Here is a 27,580-nt window from a genome sequence, read left to right as displayed (position 1 = left end):
CACGTGGCATGATATATCTTATAGCATATATGATATGCTATATGATATCATATATGACATGATATCCTATGATCTTTTATAGCATATATGATATACAATATCTTATGGTATCTTCTAGCATATGACATGATATATGATACCTTATGGTATATGACATGGTATGTCATATATGCTGTAAGATATCATAGGATATCCTATGTCATATATGATAGTATAATATATCATATAATATATGATACCACATGATATGATATCATCTATTGTACATGATATTGTCTAAGATATATGATATCGTACAATATATGGTACCATGATGTGACATGATAGATGGATGTGATGTGACATGGTGTCTATCAATATGATACAATGTACAATGTATATGTTATATGATACAGCATATATTATATGACGTATGTGAAATGGCATATGCTTTTATTGGATATATGATATTATATGATATCTGATGTGATATGATCTGTTGTATGGTGTTAAGATATATGGTGTATGATGTTATATATGATGGTATGCTATTATATGACATGACATGAAATGATATGCTATAGGATATGATATTTTGCCACGTTATATAATAGCATATCATATCGTATGATATATGACATTGTATGTTATTGTAAGATATAACATACCGTATCACATGCTAGCTGACATGACATGATGTGGTATGTGATATATGATGCATAATATGAGATACGGTAGAATGTGTAGTATTGTATGACACATGCTATGGTATGATGTGACGTATGATATATGTGATATGATACAATAGCATATAGTAATATATTATGGTATAGTATATTATGTTAGTGGCCCATTTATTTCTTACCCTGCGTGAAACACTCTCTCTGCCTTAAGCAGGATGAATCACCTTCTAAGTTGTGGGGGGGAGGGAACTTGTGGCCCCAGTGTGGCTGGCTTGTATTTTATGCCCCCCTTCTCTTTGTCCCTCCACCCTTTGGGCTGTCCTGGAGTCTCTTCTCTTGAGGAAAGTATTGGCAAATCTTGCTCTGGCACCTCTGCAGGTGTAAATTAACCCAGCTCCATCAGAAGTGACAGGTCTGCACTGTTTTAGACCAGTCAGTCCATATTTCCCACCTTTCCCGCTGCTTTTATTCCATAAGAAGAGAGGCAGACTATCAAGAGAATTTAGGCCAAATGGTAGCATGCAGCAGCCTATTAGAAGGAATACATCTGTCGCTCTGATCCGTGCACAGAAATAAAGGTTTGGCTGTGCCTCGTCCCCACCTCCACACATGCCTGCTTTCAGCACACTAAGAGGATTGTATTTCCTTTAATATCCACCCCAGCCAGTCTTGAACTGGAGTGATCCTCTTCTCTGTGTTCACTTGACAGCTGAGCAGTCCAGCAACAGAGGTGATTCTAGCTGCTTTCTCAGTCACCTGTCTCAGTTACCATCGGGGCTACTTCATGTACTGCTTAAGGGATTGGTGCCAGCTTTGCAAATGGGATTGCTTTTTCAGTTCTTAAAAAGGTTACTCCTGACAGGAAATTCATGTGGTCAGTCACATTTTAGTTGTTATTAAAAAAGCTTAGAGCCCAGTGCTGCAATAGTCCATATTCAGATTAACTTGCTAGTGAAGTCAGTAGGGAATTGGCAAGAGTCAGCACTGCAGGATCAGGACCCTGTTGGTTTTTGATGATTTTCATGAACCTTTATTAAATGAAGCCAGTAGTTGTAAATCTGTCATATAACTTTTTTTTACTGGCTTTAACATTCTCACAGCTATGGAAGCATAAAGACAACCTTCAATTAGGTCAGGAAAAAAATATTTGCATGTGGACACTTATGTGAGGAAAACACTTACAGGCATTGTAAACTCTGAAAGTTTTACCAGCATCAGTTCTTAGCTGCTACATTGCATGCGAGTAGCAAAGTCGTGGGTGAGTTATGCAAATCTTCCCAGTTGAATACCACACAAAATCTGCACCATTGTGTATTTTGTATTGCAACACATTTTACATAACGGCACTCTAGAGAGGTATGAAAAATAGTTCCAGTAACATTTTTTTTTTTATTTTGCTGCCTATAATTCTCAGCTATCTTGGTGCCATATATTTTACCCTGCATAGCTCTGAAGAGAGGAAAAAATATGCCAATATTTTGAAACTCCCATAAATAATGTAATTCTTTTAGGATTTAATATCTGAAGCTGTCACAAGCTAATGGCACATATTGTATTTCTTCTTACAGATGACCACAAAATGCTCATTTCTAATGTAGGGTCACAAAACTATTGGACTTTTAAACCAGGTATTAGTCAAAGGCTAAACATTGCCATCTTACAATTCAGACCACTACTATTTAAAGATAGGAAAACTAGGTTTTCAAGTTCTTCATAAGTGTTGGAGATATGGATAGCAATCAGAATGTAGCCAAAAGGATCAAAGGTGTAGGAAAAATATACAATTCATCATGTCACTCATATCTCTGCTGTTTATCAAATGGGTATCAATATCACCCAATCCAGGAAAGCAGTGAAGCATGTACTGCAGATGAACTGTTTTTCTCGATGCTATGTCTATACTGCAGTCATTGAGGTATGATTACAGCATGCGTAGACATTCATGAGCTCAGGTAATAATAACAGTCAAGATGTATTGGCACAGGTTTCATCATGGACCATGCAGGCCAGCTGAGGGCCCTGAGTACTTACAGGCTCATGTGAAGTCCTTCAGGTACCTGGAGCAGGGGTTGTCATCTGGGGGTACGCATACCCCTGGGGGTACTTTGGAAGGCCCCAAGAGGTATGCGACAGCAGCGAGGAGAAGCTGCCGGCACTTCTGGTTTTGCTCATCAGCCGGCTGCAGGGGGGACTGCCCGCTTCTCGACCGGCCACCGGGGCACACCGACCAAAAAAGGTTGAAAGCCCCGACCTAGAGCAAAGTTAACTTGTGCTGTGTATACACATGCATGCAATCTCACACAGACTCAATTTGCATGTATATATGTGTGTGCATGTACTATTAATGTAGTGTAATAGAAATGTATAATATTAATGACACTACTATAAGTTTTATTTACTGGGGAATACATTTTCTCTGTGGATCTAGTGATAATGTAAATCATAGCTACAGAAGGTCATAGTTTTTACTATGTGGTGTTATGTTTTCACTTTTAAAATCCATAGTATGGATCCATACTATAGCCAGTCTTCTTTTTGACCCCATAAAATTCTTTACCTGCCCTTTGCCAGTAATACCCACTTACTATTTTATATCTCCATATTCATTCATGCCTTTGCACTCTCTCGCTGTCTCTTTTTTTTTTTTTTGCCTTTGTGATACAGGGTTGTCTTCCATAATAACTACCAATTAGCTTTGGATTACCTTAATGGTCATATGAGACAAAACCCCTTAACTAATTTTTGTCAAAATAATGAAAATTTGCCTAAAAATGAGGATCAGAAATTTGATTCTGAAATATGGATTTATTTAATATTGTATAAATACATATATGTATTATATATGGACGTGTATCTATTTAAATATATACATTAACATTTGAAAATAATTTAAATGGGAGTGACATAAACTAACAAAGTTTGAAATGCCTAAAAGTCTGATCTCTGACTTCACAAATAGAATTTGACTGTCTGTGATGTACATATTATAGAAGTAACCACACTGACTTCAGAGTACTATCTGTATAAAAAAATTACAGGTGGGGATGAGTTCTATTATTCAGTTTATCCTTAAATTTTAATAGTCTAGCAGAATTATAAATATTTTTATGCTTTTTTAAGTTACTACAGTATCTGTGTCAAGAACTTTATTATCTTGAGGGATCAGTGTCAGAGGTCAGATCCCAGTTCCTATAGCCTGTTTATGGAAAGTTACCTTTTTAATGACAAATGTCATGATCTTCAACTTGTTATACTCTTGGAAAAATATTAAATCTAGTAATTCATTTAGTGCACACACACACACAATACATTTTTGGACCGATGCACAGTGTTTGACAGAAATTATACTTTGGGATGAACTCATTTCCTTGTTACCTTAGTATATTGGCTATTTAAATACTAGGAAAATCAAGCATTAAGTTGAACCTATAGCATTCATGAATATGTTCATACTATATGATGCGATTATCTTGATTTTTAAAAATTCAGATGTAGATGTGAGCGAGTCGATATTATTGAATTTACTGTGATCTTTTTAAAGTGCCTTTTTCCTGGGGGGTTTCCATAGTGTTTTACAAATTGTAACATTTCACCTCTCTAGGGTATAATGTGGCATTTGTTTGACACTGCAGTGACATTACAAAACCGTTTAAGACTCCAAAAGAGAGAGAAAATCTCTTTAAGTTAGAACTGTATGAAATATACAGTTACTTAAACTGGAATTTGAACAGACTAATACTGAAAAAGTGCATTGTAATTTTAAACAATCTCAAATAATTGGATACTCAGTTTTAAATCCCAGACCAAACGTGGGACTTCAGTATCCCACTGGCCTTGACTTTGCCATGAGCTACGTCAGGTGTGGCCAACACGTGGCATTTGTGCCACAAGTGGTATGGGCAGCCTCTGTATGCCGTATGTGGCAGACTGGGACAGGCAGCACAGCCGCACATAGGACAGGAAGCAGAAAGCAACACAGAGGATCAGGCAGGGAAGGGGATTAGAGTGGCACCTGGGGATGGCCCAGGGCTACTTTATGAAACATCTACCTCAAAGGTTGGCACCCAACTATCTAGGTAATGGTTTGAGATTGAGAGAAGTGGGTAGCCTATAGACTTATGATGCTTTATATAATATTTTCCCTGAAGACCTTCCATCCCAAACCCACCAGAGGCTGCTTATTAGTGCCAGCTGATAGGAGCACCACCCAAACTGTTAAATTTGCAGGCTCAGGGTAAAATTTTCAAGAGTAAATGAGTAACTGAGAACCTGAAATCTCATTTTTAAAAGTGTAAGGCACTTAGTCTAAACATATGTCCACACATTCATTTGGATGGGCTGGAATAGTAACGAAGACATTTAGTATGAACGTATTTCCTTGTTACATAAGTATATTAGCTATTTGAATATTGATTATAGCTCTTTTAAAAGTGCCTTTTTCCTTAAGGGTTTCCATAGTGTTTTACAAATTTCACCTCTCTAGGGTATAATGTGGCAGCTGTTAGACACTGCAGTGACGTAGATCAGCAGCTTGAATTCAAACCAAGCTTGACAGTGGATTTGCTCGCCCAGGTTAAAACTTTAGTTCCAGTGTGGTATTCATGAGCGTGCTGCTGCATGGCCCATGATGTTTGAGATTAGATGTGTAGTAAGTTGATTTTTAAATATAATAACCCTTGGCATGTTATCTGTTCTGGTTTGCACCGAAATTAAAACAGCTAAAGTTGTTTTAAAATGTTAGATAAGTTGATTATGTAATTAAAGATGGATTTCTTCAGGTGATTATCTTTTATTGGCTGAACTGTATAGTTGGGATGGAGGGACCTGATGAAGAATGTCTTACATTTTAAAGCTTGTCTAAATGTATCCAAAGTATACAATGGTTCCAATAAAAGATATTACCTTAAGAAATCCTTGCTTCTTGCATAATTCCTGGACCATCACTCTGATGCTATCATTATAAAATGGCATGATAACCTTATTTATATTGCAGCAAATTGGTGAAGAGCATGTGCACAGAAATCAGGGTGGCTTTGATTTAATCAAATCAATTTAAATCATGTTTTAAATCACTGACCAGGAAGCCTCAATTTAATCATTGTTTTCTACAAAAAAATGCATACTTGTTGTTTGATATCCTTTATTCATTTAGCTTCTTGAAACTTTGCACGTTTAGAGAAAGGCAAGGGCTTGACTCTGTGTATACAAACTTGCAGAAAGACAATAGGGCTGTTGGGAGGGTATCCAGTCTTATCTTTCATCTCCATATACTACTGTTAACAAGGATGTTATCTCTGGAGACGACAAACTCTCCCTATGCCTGAAGAAGGGCAGTTGTGCCTGAAAGATTGCAAAGAACAATTTTTCCAGCTATTTACTTAGTCTAATAAAAGATCTCACATCTACCCAAAGAACCTTGTCTGCCTGCAATCTCTGGAGACACAAATCCACAGTTTGAGAACTGAAACTAAGCGTCACAGAGATGCTTAATGGGATCGTCTAGCTTGAGCACTGAGTCCCGTTGGGTAGAGTGTTTTCTTTAATCCTCACTAATCTATGGACAAGTCTCTGGGAAAAGATTGGACCCCTAATGTAGTCCATGGCCTGTTGTGACATATTTATAACATTTCCAAAAAAGTTACATGAATATATTGTTTCAAATAGTATATAATTAGAAGTTATAATCTCTATTCCATGATGATATCTTTGAGCTTTAGCATATCTTAAAACAATCTTCATATGTTTATTTAAAAAAAACTTAACAAAATATGATTAAATACAAAAATCTGATTTAAATAAAAAATTGATTTTTAATTTTTTTTTATTGTTGATTTTAATCCACCCTGACAGGAATATAGTTCTGCATAATATACACCTGCAGTTTAAATACATTGTACTGAGGCTGACCTGCAGTTCTCATGGTATACAGTGTATAGTGTATACCACTTATGCTCGTATCTGGTAAGAGCATAAATCATTCAATTGCCAAACACAATGGCAGTCCCAGTTTGTTACGTGCTGCTTAGTTTGTAACAAACTCTAGTTATCTGCATATTGGTTAAGTGCATAAATGACTGAAGTGTATAGGAGCTCTCAGCCTCATGGTCTGTTTTGTAAGATAATTGTACTCTGTTGAATGGATGATTGGTGAGGCAGCACCATCACGCTTCTTGCAATAGTTTTTCCCCTCTCCACTTTCGCCCAATAACTTTGGTGTCTTCAGGCTTCTGAAGCAGAGATGTTTATGCCAGTGAGGAGTTGGGCCAGAATGAAGGTCAGTTCCACTGTACCTCTGTTCACTCCATCCCTGATGCACCATTCCTTCCACTTACATTTGGGGTGGGAGAGGCAACAGAGGTAGTGGTGGCTTTACTGTCTCTGCAAGCTTTACATAAGTAGATTTTCCTCAGTGTAGGGGGGAATACTAGGCTTATTTACGTTCACTTTTTGCTGCTGCAAATGAACTTAGTGTTGAACATCTCAAGTGCAGCATCTCTTTTTCCCTTGTTACACTGCTGCATCAGTGTTGCGCTATGCTAAGCCATTTCTGTTTTTGGATCCAAGATAATTTAATCCTGGTACAATGAATGCCGCCTTGGTCAATAGTTTCCAGAATCAGAAATCAAAGCCCAACTAGGGAGGCAGTAATGTGAAATTGTCTTATGTCACACAAGGCTGTTTTGCCAGTTGGATTGTGTTTGACAATTCCAGGATGTAAGAGAAAGGATAGACATATGCAAGATGTTTTTGGTATATTCTTAAGGTATCTGTAGAACCATAGGAAAATATTTTGGTCCAGAGTACTGCAGTTCTTGGCTGCCACTCTATTCTTTCTGCTTTTTCAGTAATTACCCTTTGGTATTTGCAATAATGCAGCCCCTAAAAACCTAATCTAAGGATGGGGGCAATTGTACCTAGACTCTTTGCAAACATGTAATGAGTTCCGATTTAAGGATCTTATGTTTTAAGTAGACAGAGGTGGCATGGGAAGCAGAAAGAGGCAAAGTGACTTGCCAGAGATCACAGAGCAGGTCATTGGCAGGGCCAGGATTAGAATTCAGGTCACCTGACTCCTCTCCTTTAACAGTCCATTTTCCTGTCCATTTTAACCCAGGCCTCACAGCTGGAGCAGCAGCCTGCTGCTCTCAGCTAGAATAACAACACCTGGCTGAGCTGCTGCTTGGAACATCTTGGAGGTAAGGGAAGGAGCTATGGGGATGGAGCTCCTGGTCCTGGATATGACCGAAAACTGCACCTTGCTGGGGAAGGATGGCCTGGTGGGACTGCTCATGGCGGGGCAGTTCCCCAGAAATGGCAGACTAGTTGCCTCCCCAGTGAAACTCAGGTAGGGACACCTTAAAACTGCAACCTCCATATCCTAGTGGGTTGCCATGAGGTAGGGACAGGCATGGGGCCAGGCACAACTAGCGAGAGGCACCTGAACCCATAGGGTGAAAGACCTTGATAGCATGAGGCCAGGCACACCTAGTGAGAGACACTTGAGCCCACAGGGTGAAATACCCTATTGTTAGGGGGGGCAGGCATGCTTAGGAGAGGCACCTGTGCCCTATAGGGTGAAAGACCTCAATGGCTCCAGTGAAGGGACAGAAATGCATGGAGGCCCACACAGAGTAGGGTGTGCGGTCAACCTGAAGTGCTATATGTGAGAGGGGCCAGAGGCTGAGTTCAGCCTTGAGTTAGGCATAAGGTTGTTGGTCACGTAGAGTAGGGTCTGTGAGAGGATGGCCTGAAGTGCTATATCTGCCTGGAAAGTGAGTAGGGAAGTGCAAAGTGCTGTGTAGAATAAGGTCTGAGGGGGACCCAAAGTGCTGTGTGGAGTAAGGCAGGTTGGGAGTGGCCTGGGAAGGAGCAGTATGTGAGATACCCAGTGAGGGTGCACAGCGTGAAAGAGGCCTTGTGAGAGAGGATGGTGTGAAAGGGGCCTGGTGAGGGGCAGAGTATGTGCATGGGGCCCTACAACAGGTAGAGTTTGACCTGGCCACAGACCAGGGCTATCATCCACTTAGGTTGCAGGGTCTTTTTTTTCTGTTATGCCAAAAATGCCCCATTTTTTCAGGAACAGTTTGCAACATTTATTTAAATTAAGACTGGTTTATTGCATGCACACACGAGTATGTTTTATTTGAAGATATAATCTGTAATTACATCTTTATATGAAGATACCATCTATATTATACATTTTCAATAATAGCAAAGATATCATAATCATTAATTTTTTTAACTAACATTTTTGAAGAAAAAAACATCTGTGAACCCAGTGGCCAATATCTCATTGCTAATAAACATACCAGATTCTACCTGCATTCCCATCTGAATAACTTGACAGAAAACAAAAGGGTTGCACAAGTGTAACTAAGGATAGAAATTGGCCTGTAGTATCGTTATAAGGTAGCTAATTCTTTGGATAATGCATAGTTATGAGTATGGACTCCAGCTGAGTGACTCATGGACATGTTGCCTTTACAACACTAAAGGAGAGAAAATTGTACTCTGGATGTTGTGTAGAGGCTGCTACACTGTTTCTGGTTCAAGAGTCATGCTGTATGGAGCAGCGTAGGATATTGGAGGGGGATGCTTCCAGACACGGTAACTTGTGGGATCTTGAAATGGCCAAAAAGTATATAAAACTTGTATTTGTCTCCAAAGTGGGTGGGAAGCATTTAGAGGGCAGATCAGAAGGATCCCATTTTTCATGCTCATGTTTCAGCGTAGAATCACACTTAGACACTTCAGCTGTAAAACATGTATAATAGGTCTTGAATCAGCAAAGTACCTATGGGCATGTCACATAGAAAATGCCATGGTGCAAATAAAGGGAATTTAATTTAATTAAACCAGCATGTTGCTGTATGTGGCTACTTTTACATATTTTAAACTGGCCTTGCAGCAGTTTAGCTTGCCTTGGTAAATCAATTTTAGAGGTGTGCAACATGGTCTTTTAACACTGGTGCAACTGCTGCGCATATCCTGGGCTCGTTTAAAGTTTATGTGTTGTTCCACTGAAATGAAATCTACTGTTAGGAACATAGGATTAAAAGGGGCCTCACAAGCTATTGAGTCCAGTCCACTATGTTTTCAGGCTATCATTAACCAAAGGATCCTCAAAATTGCCATTCCAAACCCTTGTCCCCAAAACGTCTGCAACACAGGGTGCTGACAGAAGTGACACTTGTCATGCAATTGGCTCCTTGCAAGTGCTCTATAGCCATGCTCTGACACAAGTGCATAGTTGCAGAGTGTTTTAGAAGTCCCCAGTCATGTGACAAAATAAACCTCATTACATGAGGGCTCAGATGAAGGCAGTCCAAAGCGAAGCATCTTCATTAACTTCTGTCTGATCAGGCCTGGGCTGATGCAGGCCAGCCCAGCCCCACACCTGATGCCGTCTGCATGATAGGAGAAAGGAGGAGATGGAGCTTCAGGTTGGGGTTTGCCCAGCCTGCAATGAGAGAGGCTGCAGACATGCAGCTCCTTCTGGATTGGCTCCAAAGTGGACCTTATCCTCCACCCCCCTGAGCCAACATCAAATGTTTGTTGGGTCAGGTGTGGGGGGCGGGGGGGTTGATGCAACTCATGGCACTTTCTGTAAAGCGCCATGAGTTACAGCAGGAAGCTGCACATGTGTCAGCACCCACAAAGAACACTCTATACCATGCCACAGGTAAAAGGCATGGAGAGAAGGTGATTGCTTATGTCCTATAACTGCAACAGTGGGAAAAATAGCTAATTACTACCCCTATTAAAGTGTGTGAAAGAACCATACCCCATGCTACAGAAGAAGGCAACCCCATCTCTCCTAAATGCTGATGTTCCATTGAAATTGAAAGTAGTGGATAATTAAAAATAGGCCAATGGGAATGCATGTAAAATAGCAGGGGGAGAGTAATGGTTCTGATTCGGGTGGTAAGAACTGAATTGATTATATCATGTTTAGGTCTTTATGAAATATACTAGCCAACTGCATGTCAAAAATGATGGGTTGGGGGCGGTTGGGGATAGCGGCCTGCATCCGGCTCTGCTCCCCCGCAACACTGGGACCAGGGCCAGGGCCAGAGCTAGGCTGCCCTCCCTCTGTCTGCTGCCCCCGCCCCCCTTCTGCTCTATTGCTGCTTGCAAGGCTGGGGGTGTGTGGCCAGCAGTGCTGGCCTTGCCCTTCCATCCTCTCCATTTTTGGCCTCCAGGGAACAGTGGGGATGGGTCCACCATCCACTCCGTTGCCACCACCTGCAGGGTCAGGGGGCTGGGGCCACCGGTGCTGGCCTTACTGCGGCGGGACAGGGGGCCAGCGCCACTGGCCGATCTACCTGTAGCCTACTGGGGGAGATGGGGATGGAAGCCTGGGGCTAGTCTTACTACCCCCACCCCTGCCATCAGCATGTTGAGGCTGGGGCCACTCCCTCCACCCAGGGGGCTGGCAGGGACAGAGCCTAGCATCTGGCTCTGTGCCCCTGCTCCTGTCATCTGGCCCCACTTCCCCCAATTCAGGCCTCACCCTGTTCCTCCGCCCCCCCCATTGCTTTGGGCCTGACCCCGTTCCCTCCAGCAGTTTGGGCTTGGGGCCACTTCCCCTGTTGCTCCCTTCACCATGGTGGCCACTACCCCATTCCCCCCTCACGCCACCTCCTCTACAGAGCGGGGAGCGCTCCCCCTTTCCCCCACTCTGCCATGTGGCTGAGCCTGGCCCCCCCCCCCCACTGCTGTTGCGGGGCCCAGACAACCCCCACAATACCCTCCATTTTGAGGCCAGGCTGGGCCTGGTTGCACCCCCCGCCTTCTCCACCGCTGCTGCCACCTACAAGGAGCAAGGGGGATCCCCAAGCACTGCCCAGCAGTTGGTGCTTGAGGATCACTGACTCAATGGTGATATCATTGACTTCAGCAAGGATGTTGGCATTTTTGTGGGGATCTTCCCATGTGATGTGAAAGATTTTCAGGAGCCTGATACATCTCCAGGCTCTTGATACGAGGATGGTAGGTGACCCAAGTTTAACATCTGTAGAAGGCAGTGGGGATGATGACTGTATTGTAGACCTGGATCTTGGTGTGTTTCTGGAGATAGCAATGAATAAAAACATCACAAAGCAATTTCTGAAAGGTGGTACTTGTTCATTGGGTCCGGTGCTGGATCTTGTCATCAATGTTCTCTGAGAGAAGTGGCAGTCAAGGTAGCGGAAGTGCTCGACTACCTCCAAGGTCTTTCGCTCTATGGTAATTTGGGGAGGTGGGGGGCGTAACTGTGGTCCAGAGCAGGTTGATAGAACACTTTAGTTTTCTCAATGTTGAGTGAGAGGCCAAAAGTTTGGTAGGCTTCTCTGAAAAGATCCAGCACAGTATGAAGATTTTTCTCAGTGTGCATAAGGATGGCACAGTCATCAGCATATTGAAGGTCAAGGATGGTTGTTTTGAGAATTTTGGTCTTTGCCTGAAAACATCCCAGACTGAAAAGTCCTCCATTCATTCAGCATTCAGTGTCAATGTGGAGTACTTCCAGGGAAGGGTAAAAATCATGAAGAGAACGGCTGAATAGGAATTAAAGCAGCAGTACATAGAGTGCAACAGCGTAAATCCAAATATTTCAGAAATGAGTTGTGGGCTAAAGTTATGGTCTTTAACTGAGGCAATGTTCACCTGACTGCAATGGGAGTTTGGCTTGAATGATTTAGATCTTGACCTAATGACACTGGTTCTCTGGATTTAGTCTTAGGGTAGATGTTAAACACAAATGCTCTGGGACACAGACTATGTTTGGTTTTTGAGTTTATGAGATTGGAACAAGTTCTTTATCTACCTGGAAGTAACAAAATAAAAGAAACCAGGCTGGGTCTTTTGAGAGCTAATGATATTTTTTGTAAGGCTACTCCAGTATTTCTTGTTCTAAGCAGCCTTCCAGCATTAGATTTGTTTTAAGTATAATTCTAGTAGTTTTTGTTATAAAATCTCATGTTGGAACAGAAGTCCAAATGGTGACTCACAAGTTGGCTGAGAATTACTGCCAGAGCGATAAAAAATTAGGAAAAGATTTTAGGCAGCTGTTAGCTCACAAACAGGTATTAATTTTTGTGACATAGTCTTTAAAAAAAACAAAACTCCTAAGGAGCCACCTTTAAATAGTAGGAAACTTTTGATGAGCTGCAAGTCATTACTGTTTAGCCTATGTGAAAGGAGCTGCTTGTTTGATTCCTACAGCAGGTGAATAAGTAGACAGAACTCTGAAACAACCATCTCAAATACAAGCTTCCTTGGCAAGAGATGCCAAGGATTTAAACAAACATCAATGTGACATTCCCTTCTTTCATCCATTAATGGTGATTCCAAGTTTGAAATGCATTAGCAGAGAATTGTGTAAAAGCTTTTGCTGACATTGGTTCAGCAAAAGCTGTCATTGTAGGGTAGATCAAAACACTGTCTGTCTTGGTTGGTGATGCAGTATAAAACATTCATGGTAGAATTTAAGCAATGACAGTTCATGGCTTTTTTACATAATGATGATTAAGAAAAGAATTTGGATTTTTAGCACAAATTGGACACTATTTAACTGTATGTTTTGAGGGAGACATTGCACTCTTAGGGTTGTTAGAAAAGAACACATTATAAATAGGTTCTATTGCAGGCAACTTCACCCTAATGATTAAATCTAGTGGGGTACATGGCAACCAGACCACTGCATGTTTTCTGAAGAGTGCCACGGAGCACATCCATTAGACACTTTGTACGTGGTATGATATGTGTGAGTAGTCTCACTCTTCTCATGGGACTGTCCTGGATTGTAAGCATTAAGCCTAGAAATATTTGCAACAGCTGATTGGTAGCATTTTTCCATGGGAATCATTTTCTTATTTTCAAAAGGGGATAACTTCCCTTGTCCATTATGTAAATATGAACTCAGTATCTGATCAACTGAAAGACCATCAGCAAATTATATTACTCATTAATGTGGCCCCATGGTTCATTTTTCTTTTTCTTTTTTTTTTTTAAGATCTATTATATTTGAAACCATTCTTTAAGTGGAAAGTTAATCTCCAGTGCAAACAATTCTTTCTCTTCTTTCTTTCCTTGAAGCAAGTGTTTTGAGAGATGCTTCAGGCAAGGTGTTATCACTAAAACTTGACAAAAGGCGTTTCTAGTGGATTGTGATGAATGTGCTTGGTTTGCATTAAAACTGTCATAAATAAAATAAAATAAATCATGAAAAAACATTCAGAAGAAGATAATGTAAAAGCTGAGATCTCTTTCTTGGTCCATAATAAGCGACACCTATGTCCATAGTTAGGCCTTGTTTAGTTACAGAAATAGTACATGAGCTGTTTCATCCTAAACTGAAGCAATCTGATAGTGTTATGAAGCATTTTTTGTTAAAAGCTTTTTTGTTATTTAAGGTTTTGGGCCCTTGATATACAAAGAGCAATTTTTGACAAGAGTTGAGGATAAACGGAACTCACTGATATAATTTAGGGGTGCTGGTGCTCAGTAACAGTAGTAAGCAGATAATTACTTTTAACCTTGTACTTCAGTGTAGGTTTTGCTCACATCCACTTCAACACCTTTCAGAGGAATAGAATGGTTAAAGCATATATGGAGGTAACAGGGCCTGCTTGGGGCCGATTCAACCGTGGCCTACTCACCTGTTCCTGGGTTAACCGCCTGTGTTCCTCGCCCGCCATGCCTTGTTAGCATAATTAATTAATAGATGTTAATTAAGCAGGAGGCTGCGTATTTCCTGCTCCGATGCCAGGGGGCACTATCTGCGGCTCCTTTCCTCCCCTACACCTCCTCTGCCATTATGCCTGCAAAGATGTGACAACTCTTAGGTCCTTGGTATGATGAGACTAATGCCTCTCACATTGACTGATAAATATAATTTCCTTATTGACTAATGAACTGAGCTTTTATTCCATGTTTCTTAGTAATGTATTGTTTAGGTCTGTGACTAGGATTGCCATGTGCTATGGTAATATAAATAATACAAAGTAAGGTAAATAATAATAATGATGATAGTCAAGCTGTGTACATTATTTCTGTATGGTCATATTGATGGTTCTCTGTATATGTTAGGAACTTTAAGAAGCAACCAGTAACCTCAAATAAATTGTATCCAATATGAAGAGTCAAACAGCACATAAATCACATAACAATATAAAAGAGAGAGGGAAGAGACATGTCTGTGATGGTGGTTATGTAACCTGACCCAGCACCCTTTAATGTTAATGGTAAGACTTCCATTAGCAAATACAAAAATATTCCATCAAATTTCCAAGTAAGCATCTTTTTGCCTTCTCTGGAGAATACTGATTTGATAGGACAGCCCTTTCATTATTAAAATGCCCCAACCTTTTTAAAACCAGTCAGTGATTTTAGGGGTGCCAGTTCTCTTCGGGACCTTCACAGTTGTAATTCTTGCAGCCTCTGGAAGACGGTTAATCAGTTCCCTATGACATTTATTTGTTGCAAAATTCTCAGGAAGTTTCATTAGGAACACTAAGGCGAAGTATAAACAGTCCAGAAGCCTGAGGCTGAACTGATTCAGTCTTTGGAGGTCGATCTGAACCAGGGATGGGGAGTGGCTGGTCCACGGGCCAGATCCGGTCGGCTGGGGACTCCATTTCCTAGCCACCCCTGTCCTCATGGCTTGTGCTAATCTGCATGGAGACCTCAGCCATGCCAGCAGCATGTGCGGCAGAGCAGCGCAGGGAGCTGCTCCAGAGCTGCCAGGAACGTGGGACGGGGGGCAGCTTGATCTAGAGCTGCAATCTGTAACCTGCACGCTTTGGGGAGGGACATATGTGCAGGGGATCATGGTTCTGCCCTGGCTCCAGACAGGCTGTCACTGCGCAAGGAGCCTGGGCAGAGCCACAATCCCCTGCATGCTTGCCCCTGCATGACCCCTGCATATGTGCAGGCTACAGATCGTGGCTACGGAGCAAGCTGCCCCCATCCCATGCTCCCAGGAGCTCAAGAGCAGCCCCTTGCACTGCTCTGCCACATGTGCTGCCAGAGAGGCTGAGGTCTCCATGGTGACCGGCACAAGCCATGTGGGCAGGGGCGCCTGAAAAATGGAGTCCCTGGCCAACCGGCAGCCCAGAGGTTCTCCATCCATGGTCCAAACTGCAGAGGTCAAATTGAAACAGAAATGACTAGACATTTACCTTTGATTCAGGAAATGCAGCCACATGCCTCCAGTGCCTCGGACCAGAAGGCACTAGAGCAGCATTTCTCAGCCTGTGGATTGCGACTCAAAAGTGGGTTGTAAGAATGTATGAAAGGGTTGTGAACAAACTTTAAAAATAGATTATACTTTAAAGAAGAAAAATGTAGGAAACTATGGCTTGCCCAGCCTGCAAGGGGCTGCATGTGGCCCTCCCTGCTCCACACGCCCACCCCATGCCCCACACACTGGAGGGCTGTGGCCTGGGGAGAGGGGGAAGCAGGTTGGGAGTGAGGGGCACTGGGTTGGGACTGGCCATTGATGTTTATAAATGGGTCCTGGTATAAAAAAAATTGAGACCCACTGCTCTCTGGCACATAGCTAGCATGGGCTGTGTGGTTGTTTCTTCTTCTTGCTGCCCCCGAGGTCTCTGGGATTTGCAGTTCAAAACCACAGCCAGCCCGCACTGCTCCAGCAAGGGTGCAGAGGAGTGGGGCTAGCCCTGCTCTCTGGAGCAGACAGCACCGCCCAGCCCAGGGCTGCAAAGCATGCTGGAATGCTGGGGGACTGTGATTTAACTTGAACCAGAATGGGGTTTGGGACAGAAGTTTCACAAACTGGTTAAACCCAGATCAGTTAAGTCAATGGGCGACTGGTGCCTCCTGATACTGGGGGGCACCAGTGGCCGATCACTGACTGGGGAGGGGGGCACATGCCCCCCATGCTCCTCCTACACATCGCCTATGGTTAAGTCTGATACTACATTTAACCAGGTTTATCTTAAACCAGTTTCAGCCATTTTGAAACTGGTTTATGTGTACCGAACTTCTGTTGTGTTGCAGGTTTAAACCAGTTTCTGATCACTTAAACCATTTATGTATGACTTCTGTCCCTAGCTTAAGGTGTTATCTGATACTTGGCATCCTGGTATTTCCCTCATCATGTCTCCAGTCTTCTTCCAGAACAGTTTAATTTTGGGACACATCCAGTATATGGTAGGATCCTCCCAAATGACCACGTTCTTTCCAACAGTTAGTTGCCTGGTCCTATACCATAAATGCATTTAATTTTGAGTGGAGTGAGTTACCACTGATACAGGATTTTAAAACATTCTTATTTTATTATTGTGTAGAGGGATGTGAGGACTGTTGTTCCAGATGGCTTCCCATTCTTCAGCACTAATTTATGATCCAGTGTCAATAACCCCACTTTGTCATAAACAGTGTTTTTACTTTCATATGGCTGGTTAAAATTGCTTTATATAACAAAGACAATAGACCTGTGTGTTTCATAGGCATCACCAATATTTTCCCAAATTCTGTCAGATTTCTACTGTGGCTTACCTTTCTTTGTGTTGAAAAGTGGCTTAATTGCAGGTATTGGAAAAATGGGATTTTAATGTTACCTGCAGTATGCTGTATCCCTTCAAAAGATCTAAATATATCTTCTTTAAATAACTGTGCAAAATGTATGTTCGCAGATATTAAAGCTTCTTAATAAATTATTAGGATTAAATTCAGTATTCAACATTTTATGGTAGCACAAAGGTGCTGAAAGGCCACCCTAAGAGACTGGCCAGAATATACTCCAGTATCTAAATTCTCCAGCTTTCTATATGGTGCCACTGGGATCTATCAATAGCTGATGCAGCTAGATCTGTTTTTTGTTTTTTAATTTTGCTAGCTTCATAGGAAAGTGCAACTCTTTTACTAATTTTCATAAATGGATTAAATTTGCCTACAATGTTCTTTTATATTTTGTTTTGAAATTAAGATAAAAAGTGTAAATGCTAGGTTAGCAAGCCTATGTGCAATATATACATTTATTTTTAGTAATTTCTGCCACATCTCCATGTAAGATATGGAAAAAAAACATATGCAGTATGCACTTGTTATGCATGTAGGATATGAACAGATGGCTAGATAACTTTTATATAATTTATGATGCTATGAAAATTAAATAACAGTGAATTAAAGCATTTACAATTTGGTAAGCATTGAAAATAATGGGTTTGATATCAGTCAGATTATACTAGTGTAAAACTGAATTAATGCACTGATGTATTATGTTAAGCAGTCATAATGCCTGTGTTGGGGCTGAAAGTAGCTGTAGAGCTGTCTAGAGGAAAATAGTTTATTGGGCCTTTTGGTCACATCTTTTTTGCATATGCCAGAGGATGAAGGAAAAGGTGAGTTGTAGTTCAAATGTCCTTGAACAAAGGTGAAAGCTGATGTGACTGGTGTAAAAACCAAACAAACCATAATTACTGCAGTACTGGAATTAAAAATAAAAGTCAACAATTAAAATCCAATAGCTTTGCCAGCAGAATTTATACGTACTGCAAACTGTCGTTCCATTTACTGCTGTATTATATATGCCAGAGATATAGTCAAGAGCATCATAATTTCAGAACAATGGGCTAGCTTCCAATCTGGGATATGTTGATGGGTATCATTGCTTGCTCTGCTAAAGTCTACAATAGCTAATTTTACCAAGGACACGATAAACTTTATATACTTTCATCTGAGATATGACCAATCCTTTGAAGATTTACTGGACTGGTAGCATTCTTCCTTTTCGTGTTTCCTTTTTGGAAAAGGCAGAGATTTGTTTGTGTGTGGGTAAACCTGGGAACTGTCTCCTCATCTGAACTATCTTTCTTATGGTTCAAAACATTCAAAGCCACAATGAATAGTATCTTACTCTGTGAAGAGTCAGCTGAAATCCACGGGCCTACCTAGAGCATGAGAAAGAGTCACTAACTTTCCAGCTAGGCGCTTTGTTTTTCTCCCCGTATTTATGTTCCACATTGTTATAGTAAAACTTGACTTTGCGCGGTTTCCCCTCCCACTGAATTCCATGGTAGTTTGGTGAGTATTATTTCTTAGGTACATCACTATATTTAAGGTTTTGTTTAGTACAAATTAGTCTGAATGTAAATTGTGTTGTATTTGGTATCATTGACTAGCATTAGTAGTGCGGACTGTCCTTTTAGGAGCTATATGCTGCTCCCATTGAGCTCAAGTGGCAGCACAATGCAGTTTTTCAGTTAAATGTAGTCCAGTGCTCTTGTCCAGTGCTAATACAGGACCCTAGGGATTCATTGCTCTTCTGTCGCTCTCACAAGCCTGAATTTAATCCTTAGGCTAAGGACAGAATTTCCATACAAGCTGGTACAAGTGATGGAAAACTGGTTCAAACCTGTTAACACAACAGAAATCAGTGCATATAAACTGCTTTCAAAATGGCTGAAACCAATTTAAGATCAACCTGGATGGATGTAGTATCTGACTTCATTGATTTAGGTTAAATCAGTTTATTGAACTTCTGTCCCAGATCCCCTTCAGATTCAAGTTAACTTCCAGTCCCAGGGCATCCCAAATTGCTTTGCACCTCCCCAAGCCCCCTACCCCCTTGCAGGGTGGGTAAGCTATCCTTGGCCCAAGCTATCTGAGCAGAAAGGCATTGTCTAGTGCCCACCAGCTTCTGGCCTGGGCCACTGCAGGCATGTGGCTGCATTTCTGGAATCAAAAGTGAATGTCTATTTACTGGCTTATTGGTTGAATCTATGCAGCTTAGACTAACTTGCAAAGATTGAATCGATTCAGCCTCAGGCTTTTTGATTGTCTGTACTTAGCCTTAATGGTTCGCTTCCTCTAATACATATTTATATATGTATGTACATGCACACACACTCACACAAGTATGTTCTGAAAATTCAAGTGCTTTTTAGTTTTCAGTCAGTGCTAGAAGCAAGGGTGCAGATCCTGAGGTATTGTAAATTGATGAAGCTTTGCAAATTTGAGTGGATTGTGCTGGTTTTCACTAGCAGAGGATATGTGCACAGTTAAAAATTTCTTCACTGACCTTTCCTTTTCGGAATGATTTATGCAGACAATGACAATCAGGCAAGCTGCTCATTCTGTTCATCAGCAGACTCGTATTTTGCTGATACCACGAGGTATTCAGCTAGCTGTACCTGTGCCAGCAGACTGAAGTAAACCTGCCTACCCATCACATCCCATTGCAGGGAAATGCCCGACACTGACTTTGTGCTAAAATTTCACAAGGACCGTGTGCAGACTGACTCACCTCAGCCTATTTCCCCTTCCCCCCCCTACAAACAAACACCCACGCATAAGTACAGAGGGCTTAATAGATCAGTCTGGGACCGTCTGTCACTGTTTTTAATCTTGGTAATTTTTCTTTGCCTGTTTGTACCAATCAGTTGTATGGTGGTTGGAAAATGCATGTAGTTTGATTGCTCCCTTTTCATTTAGGACACACTTATGCAGTATTTGTTTGTTGCATTTTAGTCATAGACAGAAATTATATGGGCCAAATCCTAAGAACTCGTAACCACTTAAAAATCCTTTCTTTCCTATTTTTACAAAATACAATTAATTTTTTTTTCCATAAAAAAGAACTGTCACAAGAAATACAAGAGGTAAATATTATTTTAAAGCGGCTTTCTTTTTGGCTCTTTATTAAAAAAAAATGTGGGGGTAAGATCTTCAGCTGCTATTATTCGGCATATGTTCATTGACTTAAGTAGAATTATGGTACTTCATGCCAGATGAGGTGAGTTCCAAAACTTAAAAAATGAAAGTTTTTAGATATTTTGATGAGATTGATAAGCACTAAAACCATTGTCCTCTTGTACTTTCACTGTAATAAATATAAGTGGAATTCACAAACTGGCCTATTATGTTACTTAGGTTACACAGGGCACATCTACATGAGATGCTTAATGCACAGAAGACTAATACTACTGCTCATTAGCATGGCAGGCAAAGTCTGCGCTAATGTGCAGTAGATTTTGTCTAATGTGCAGTAGCATCACAAAAAAACTGTTCATCTGTGCTAATGTGCAGTAGCGCCGATTACAGCACATTAAAGTTACCTTAACATGCCATAATTATGTCACAATGAATTTGTAGATGTACCCACAGGATACATCCACACATGCAAGCACGTGTGCTTGTAGCAGCTCAGATAGAAGGGGTGCAAATTTGAACTGGGGCTTTTTGTTTCAGCGCACGTACCTGGACATGCACTTTGGTGTGGGGCAAATTGTGCCGCTTGGGGTAACCCTGCCTGGCTTCTCTTGGATCTGCAGCCAAGGGGAGCTAGAGCCCGGGGCCAGCACCTATGCTGTCCCCAGCAGTATAACAAGCTGCCCTGTCAAGTAGCTCAGGGCTACTCGCTCTCAGGAGCTTCTGGGGCCCAGCCAGTTGGTACCTTGTGCCAGCTGGACTGCTGAAGCAGCCCTGAGAGTTCCCTGCACCCTTTACCCACTGCAGCAGTCTGGCAGTGAGGGCTGCTGCCTGGCTGTGACCTGCTGTGCACCTGCCAGACCCAGATGGGGACTGCACAGCAAGTAGAGGCTTCTGCCCCTCTGGGCCAGCTACCAGTGGACTGTGGCTGCAGGGCTGGCCTTTGTGCAGCACTACTGCCATGTGTGCCCCTGTCTGGCCATCTGGGTAGCTGTCTCCCGGAAGATGTTCCCAGTGTAGTGGCCTGCTTTGAACTGTCAAAGCATGTCCTCCTGGCCTTAATTGGCCAGAGGTCTGCTACCTCCAGCTGGGTACAAGGTGCCAGCTCTAAGTAGGCTCTTCTGTCTGGGTCCTGCCACTTGCATCCCTGATAAAAAAAAATCCTAAAGTCACTCTGTCAAATACCCCAAAATCCATGCTCCTCCATGATTAAAACAAAAGATCACTATATATATAGAGACAGTGAGAGACAGAGAGACAGCGATCAGTTGGGCAATGTTTTATTGATATATCTACAGTGTTAAAACAATTTGGAAGCCTACCAGTGTCTCTATCATCATGATAAAATTAATTCTAAATACCTATATGTTTTGCTGTTTGCCTTTGGTTTTCTTACCATACAGCAATTAGAGCTCCCTATGACCCCTTTACTACCCAGCAGGGAACAGCTACCCCTGCAGCAGCAGCTCCTGTCAGCAGGTCTCATCCTGTCTGGCAGCTGGGCACTCAGGGTGTGTGCTGGGGGGAGTGGGAAGTGGGGTGGGAGGATGTGGGTGGCCGTGGAGGGATATGGGGGGCCGTGGGGTGTGTAGGTAGGTGTGGGTGGATTGTGGGGGACTGCTCAGGAGGGGTGTGTCCCCTATTCCCTGCAGGGCGCAGCTCCCCTGCACAGCTCATGGACTACCCCCCCGACAAGGCTACAGCCCCCCACAGGGGTTACAGCCTGCCCAACAGGGGCCACATGGCCCCCACAGGGGCTACTACCGCCCTGTAGGGCCCACATGCCTCACCCCCCATTTGCTCCCCCAGCCCCCTGGATTGCTGCCTTGCCTGGCCCCATACCCTGGCAGCTTCTGCAGCCCTCCTGATGGATGCCTCATGTAGCCCTACCCCCTGCTTGCACCCCCTGCCCCCCAATGGCTGTCCCACCCGGCCCCACACCCTACTCGCTCCCCCAGCCCCCAATGGCTGTCCTGCCCAGCCCCAGCCTCCTGGCACTTAAAAAACCCTCAAAAATGCTTTCCACTTACCAGCAGTAGCAGCCGCCGTTGGGGTCACTGGGGACTTGTGGCAGAGCCCCCCCACATGGCATGGGGCAGCGGGACTGGCCCTGGCCACCTGGTACCCACACTGCCACTGCCCCATCATGTGGGTGCAGCCGGGGTCGACAGAGTGCTGTGTGGCTCCATGCACTGTTAGGCAGCTGGGGCTGCTGCAGCTGTCACCTGGGCTCTCTGCTGTGCAGGAGGGCTCTGACATGTGGCCCCAGTGACCCTCACAGCAACTGCTACTGCCAGTGAGTGTGGGGCATTTTTTTTTTTTAAATCGCCGAGATGCTGGGCCTGGGTGGGGCAGGCAGGGGATGAGGCTGGACAGGGCAATGACTGGGGGTGCTGGGGGGCCAGGTGGGGCAGCGATCTGGGGACTAGGGGAGTGGGTGGGGCCAGCAGGGGTCCCCCCATGGTTCCCTCCTCCATCCCCCCCATCCCCTACTTACCAGTATGGAGCCCAGGTCCATCTCCTTGATTGTGCCCTGCCCCACTTTTTTCCCCCATGGATTATTTTGACCCGTGGATATCCAGGGGTCTAATTTTGCCCCAGCATTGTAAATCTGCAGCACAGAGAACTTCTTTTTGTTCCCACACGTGCCTCTTGCAGCGTCTCGGAGGGCTTTGAGATGCTGCAAGAAGCACGTGTGCTCTCACATGGATGTGCCCATAGTGTTTGCATTCTGCTGTGTAAAAATAGATGTCTTCCCAAAGTGTGGCAGGTTTATGAAACATGTATCTTGAAAAGGAGGAAAAATAGAACTGTACAAAAATGTGATGAATGTCACTGTACCACTGTACAATACTGTACAAAAGTCTGTCCACCTATGTGGACACATTAGCTATTCTGTGAGTCCAACTGTACCTTTAGTTTGCTTACAGATTCTACTGGAGTCAACTGGGGAGACTGAGTGTAACTGAGGGCTGCACTTTATTTTTGATAGTGTGTATAGGTTAATGTAGCCCACAAACAGCTGTGGCTCGTTCAGGGCCAGTTTAGACATCCGTGCTTTTATAATACTATTTGACTTCATGAGTACTCCTACCGTGTTTTGGAGAATATTCCTGGAATAAAGTAGTTCTAACAGGGGAGTATAGCCCCAAATTTGCACAGTATGTATAGAGGCCAAGGTCTCGCTGACCTCTTTCTCCTATGCAAGGGCTATATTATCACACAACTGCATACTATTAAGAATTTCTTCATTGGTTTTGGTGCCAATAAGCTGGTTCACCGTTTAAATCACCGAGAGTTTAATTCTACCAACATACATAAATAATTACTGTTGTTCATTTGAAACACAGGTGTAATAGTTATGCAGCATTTTCGAGAACTTTACATGGTGGAAGTTCTGTATCACTAATCCTCACAACAATTCTGTGGAGTACAGTAATGATGAATGATATGCCCACATATGTCAGGGTTGGATGGGAGATGTTTTTTGTAGTAAATCAGTTTTGTTCAACAAAGTTCCTGTAGACAGTATAACTCATATTTGAATTTCTCTTTGTCCTACTACATTATCCTCTGCAAGCAAGAATTCATTCATGCTTTTGTATGAATGTTTGTATTCTTTCATTTTCACACATGGTTCTTTTGGGAGAAATAAGATTGCATACATTTTTCCCCTCCTATCCTTTCATTTTTGGTCTAAATTTGTGATTTTTTTTTCTGGGGTAGTAAAAAGGTTCTTTGCTCACATCTTGATATGAAAACATCCTCACAGGGCTCTGTTCAAGAGTGCCCATGTCCCCTATGCAGACCCTTGTCCAGAGGCAGAGCCCATTTGGTCTTTATCATTATTAATTTTCTAAATTTTTTAGGGCCCCTCCGGGCCACATTTTGCCCACCCGTGGTCTAACTCCTCTGAGAAACATGCAAGGATGAAGATTCCCAACCTCTCTGGGCAGCCTGTTCCAATGCTTAACTATTCTCATAGTAAGCAAGTTCTTCCTAATATCCAACCTCTGTTTCCCCGATGAAGTTTGAGGCCATTGCTCTTGTGCCCCCTGTGGCCACAAAGAGTAGTATCTCCTCTTGACTTGATTTCATTGTGTGGCTCCTTCTGTATGCATTGTTTTTATCCAGCTGCTCCCTTACAGGCCTTACTGCTTTCCTTGCCTTTCCCATTATGAAGAATGTGCAATGGTACCATAGCTAGAATTATTACTCCCTGTCAGTCCACCTATGATACCTGACAGTCTACTTCTTTTCTTGTATGGCCCCCATTTTAGCAGTATATGAGCTACTGCTTCCAAAACACAGTTAGGCTCATGTTTCCATCCATCCCTATTCCATAAAACATTTAAGCATGTACATACATCTAATTAATTTGAAGCTAAGCGCATACTTGAATGCTTTGCTGAATCAAACCTATAAGTATCTGATTCAACACAAGCTGAAGTCAATAAAAAAAATTCTTATTCACATAAATGTGCATTCTGCCAGGTCCCTGGTTAGGAGGTCAAATTGAATTGCTCTGTTTACAATAGTTTAACAAAGCAAGATTCGGTTCATTGTGGTGAAAAAATACAGCCTAAAAATAATTCAAAATTGCTTCTCTCTGGTTTCAGAATCTACTGTCCAGGTATTGAACATAAATGTATCTAAAGTGGGGGAGGAGGGGGAAAATGAACAAAAAACCCACCTTAACACTTGACAGTTCAGAGCACATTCATTGTTTTCATGAGCATCTCTGTTAAAATGTTCTTGTAGGATTTTTCTGGTGTAAAGGACTAAGTTGAGCAAACCATCTGGAGTACTGGAATCATTTTGCTTCAGGGAGACTTGCTCATCAGATATTCACAGCCTCCATGGGGGCACTCTTCTAGTGGAGACTGTCCTGTTTGTGTAGTTGCTTCAATTTTAATGAGGATTTTTTACTATAATACCGCTTATGTACATGTCAAAGGCTAACATTAATGTAGTTCTTAGTGATTAGCAAATATCAGTTAAGTTTTCATTTCAGTGGTGTAACCGTGACTTAAATTGGGTACTTAAATCTGAGGGCACCTACCCACTTTACTCATTTTTCCTCCCTGTTGAAGAAGTATGATTGTGGGGGAGGAAGGGCCATGCCAGGGTCAGGACGAGGATATATAGGGTGCATCTACACTGCACTGATCTGACCTAAGTTTACTCCATTGTAAGGTACACTGGAGTAAGCACTTTCAGGCAGGCATCTACACATGTGGGGATTAGGGACTAGATTTGCTGCTCTTTACCCCAGGTTTCCTGCAGCACTGCAGTGAGCCCCTGCTGCCACCAGGGGGAGCTTGACGCTTCTCCTAGGTGCTAGCCCAGGGCTGGCAGGGAGCACCAGGCCAGGAGTTGGACCTCTCCTGGCTCCATGGGGATGGCTGCTGCTGCAGCAGGGGCCATGTCCTCCTGCCCAGCAGCAAGGAGCTCCTGACCCTGGCTCCTTGATCAGGGGCCAAGGACTTGGAAACAGCTATAGGGGAGGGGTAGGTCCCAGCCTTCTGCCCCATCTACTGCATGGGGCTGAGACCTGTCCCTGACCAAAATAGTTCCCAGCCCCCATCCTGCATACAGGGCTGTAGTTGAGAAGCTTGTTTCCCACTCAGTTCTCTGCCCCATGGTTGTGTAGCTGGCGCTGGGAGATAAAGGTTATCCCAGCACCAGTCCTGTGGTTGCGGAGCTGGCACTGGGGGATAAGGGTCTCCCGGTTCTCTGATCACAATGGTGGAGTGGGGTCTGGGAGATCTCCAAGACCGTGCTCCCTGATTGTGATCTCAGAGCAGGGGGCTTGGAGCTCTCTGCTGCTGGGGGAGGGGTACATGGTCTCCACCCAGGCTTCTGTGCCAGAGCCCACCCTGGTAGCAGGCAGTTCCCAGGGCCAGGGAGCTATCTCTTACCCCCGATGGATGGCTCACCGGGAGCAAAATTTGTTCCCAGTCATGTGTTGACATGAGTGCTACTGTGCTGTTACTAATCTTGAGAAAATGTGCTACTTACATTTGCAGATAGCAAATTTACTTGGGATTAGGGCAGTTTACTGGGTAGTAAGCATGTGAATGTATAGACATACATGCTTACTTCACAGTAAACTATGCTAATGCACAGTTAAGCACCTACAATGTGGCTAATACCACTTTGGCAGTGTCCCTTTTGGGTACTGCTCAGGGGAGAAACCTAAAGCTGCTGCCTGTGCATACCTATAGAGTTAGGGGGGGATAAAAAGCTTTCTCTGTTCTCTCTCTCTCAGCATGGCTATAACTCCAATCCTCAGTATTTGTTATGGTTGTTTTCTGTTTTAAGTATTGTGGCTCGTTGGTCCTCATTCTCTCTTGCCAGTGCTATATGTAGTTATTTACATTATTGCAAAGTATGTGTAAAATAGTTGTGTTATAGTTACAGAAGCAGTAGGGCAAAAAAAAACCCCAACAAAAAACCCCAACAAAAGAATCAGATGCTTTATTTTACCTTCGTCTAGTAATTGGTAGACTTTTGTATAAATCATGTGATTCTGGAAATATACCAACTTTGTATATATGGTATATTTTTCTCTTTGGGTTCTGAATTCAGCTCACTCAGTGCTCGTCTAGCTTGTATGAATATTCATGTATGTGTGCTCGCTCACTCTCTCCCCCTTTCTTCAGAAAGAAGGAAATGGGTAACACTTCATGAAATTAAATATACTTCAAGTATTCAGTTACTAACAGTATTTTCATAGTAGCATTTGCTGTTGACTCATTTTGGAAGCGGGGTTTTTGGATTGTCAATTCCTTACATTTACAAAGTTAATTTAGAGTTAATGTAATGAAACCCAAAATGCAGACTAGCTCCTAAGCCAATGTATTTTTAAATACTGAATGGACATAATATTTAATATTCTGTATATTGAAAGCACAAACCAAAACAAAATTACATTTTTTCAGACAAACCCCACTTTCCTTTTATTCTCTCTTCCTTGAAAAAAAATATATTCAATATAGTGGTGGGGGAGGCAGAAGTGGGGACTTGTAATTGGTACTGTTGTCAATGTTTGGACAGCTAGAGTAAATATATAATGGTTTAGCCCCTTGTTTTTTGTTATTGTATATTGTTGTGTAACACAAAACATAAAACTCTCTTGAAATGTCAGTGAAAAATCTTATGGTGGGTGTCACGGAGTCACAGAGGTGCTCCGTGATTGAGAGGGTGATTGGCAGAGCTGTCAATCACCCAGGCAGCTCAGGTGCCTGGTTGCCAGG

At 42.7% G+C, this 27,580-nt stretch overlaps 1 protein-coding gene across 1 annotated transcript in view; it reads left to right on the top strand.

Annotated features, from left to right (window-relative positions):
- The window catches only part of AMPH (amphiphysin), a 198,525-nt gene that overhangs the window by 568 nt on the left and 170,377 nt on the right, over positions 1 to 27,580 (top strand). The window lies entirely within an intron of this gene.

This window comes from Crocodylus porosus, unplaced genomic scaffold, assembly GCF_001723895.1.
Source record: "Crocodylus porosus isolate Cpor-Errol unplaced genomic scaffold, CroPor_comp1, whole genome shotgun sequence".
NCBI lineage: Eukaryota > Metazoa > Chordata > Crocodylia > Crocodylidae > Crocodylus > Crocodylus porosus.
The sequence above is the reverse complement of the archived record's forward strand: the minus strand, read 5'-3'. Positions and strand labels throughout refer to the sequence as shown.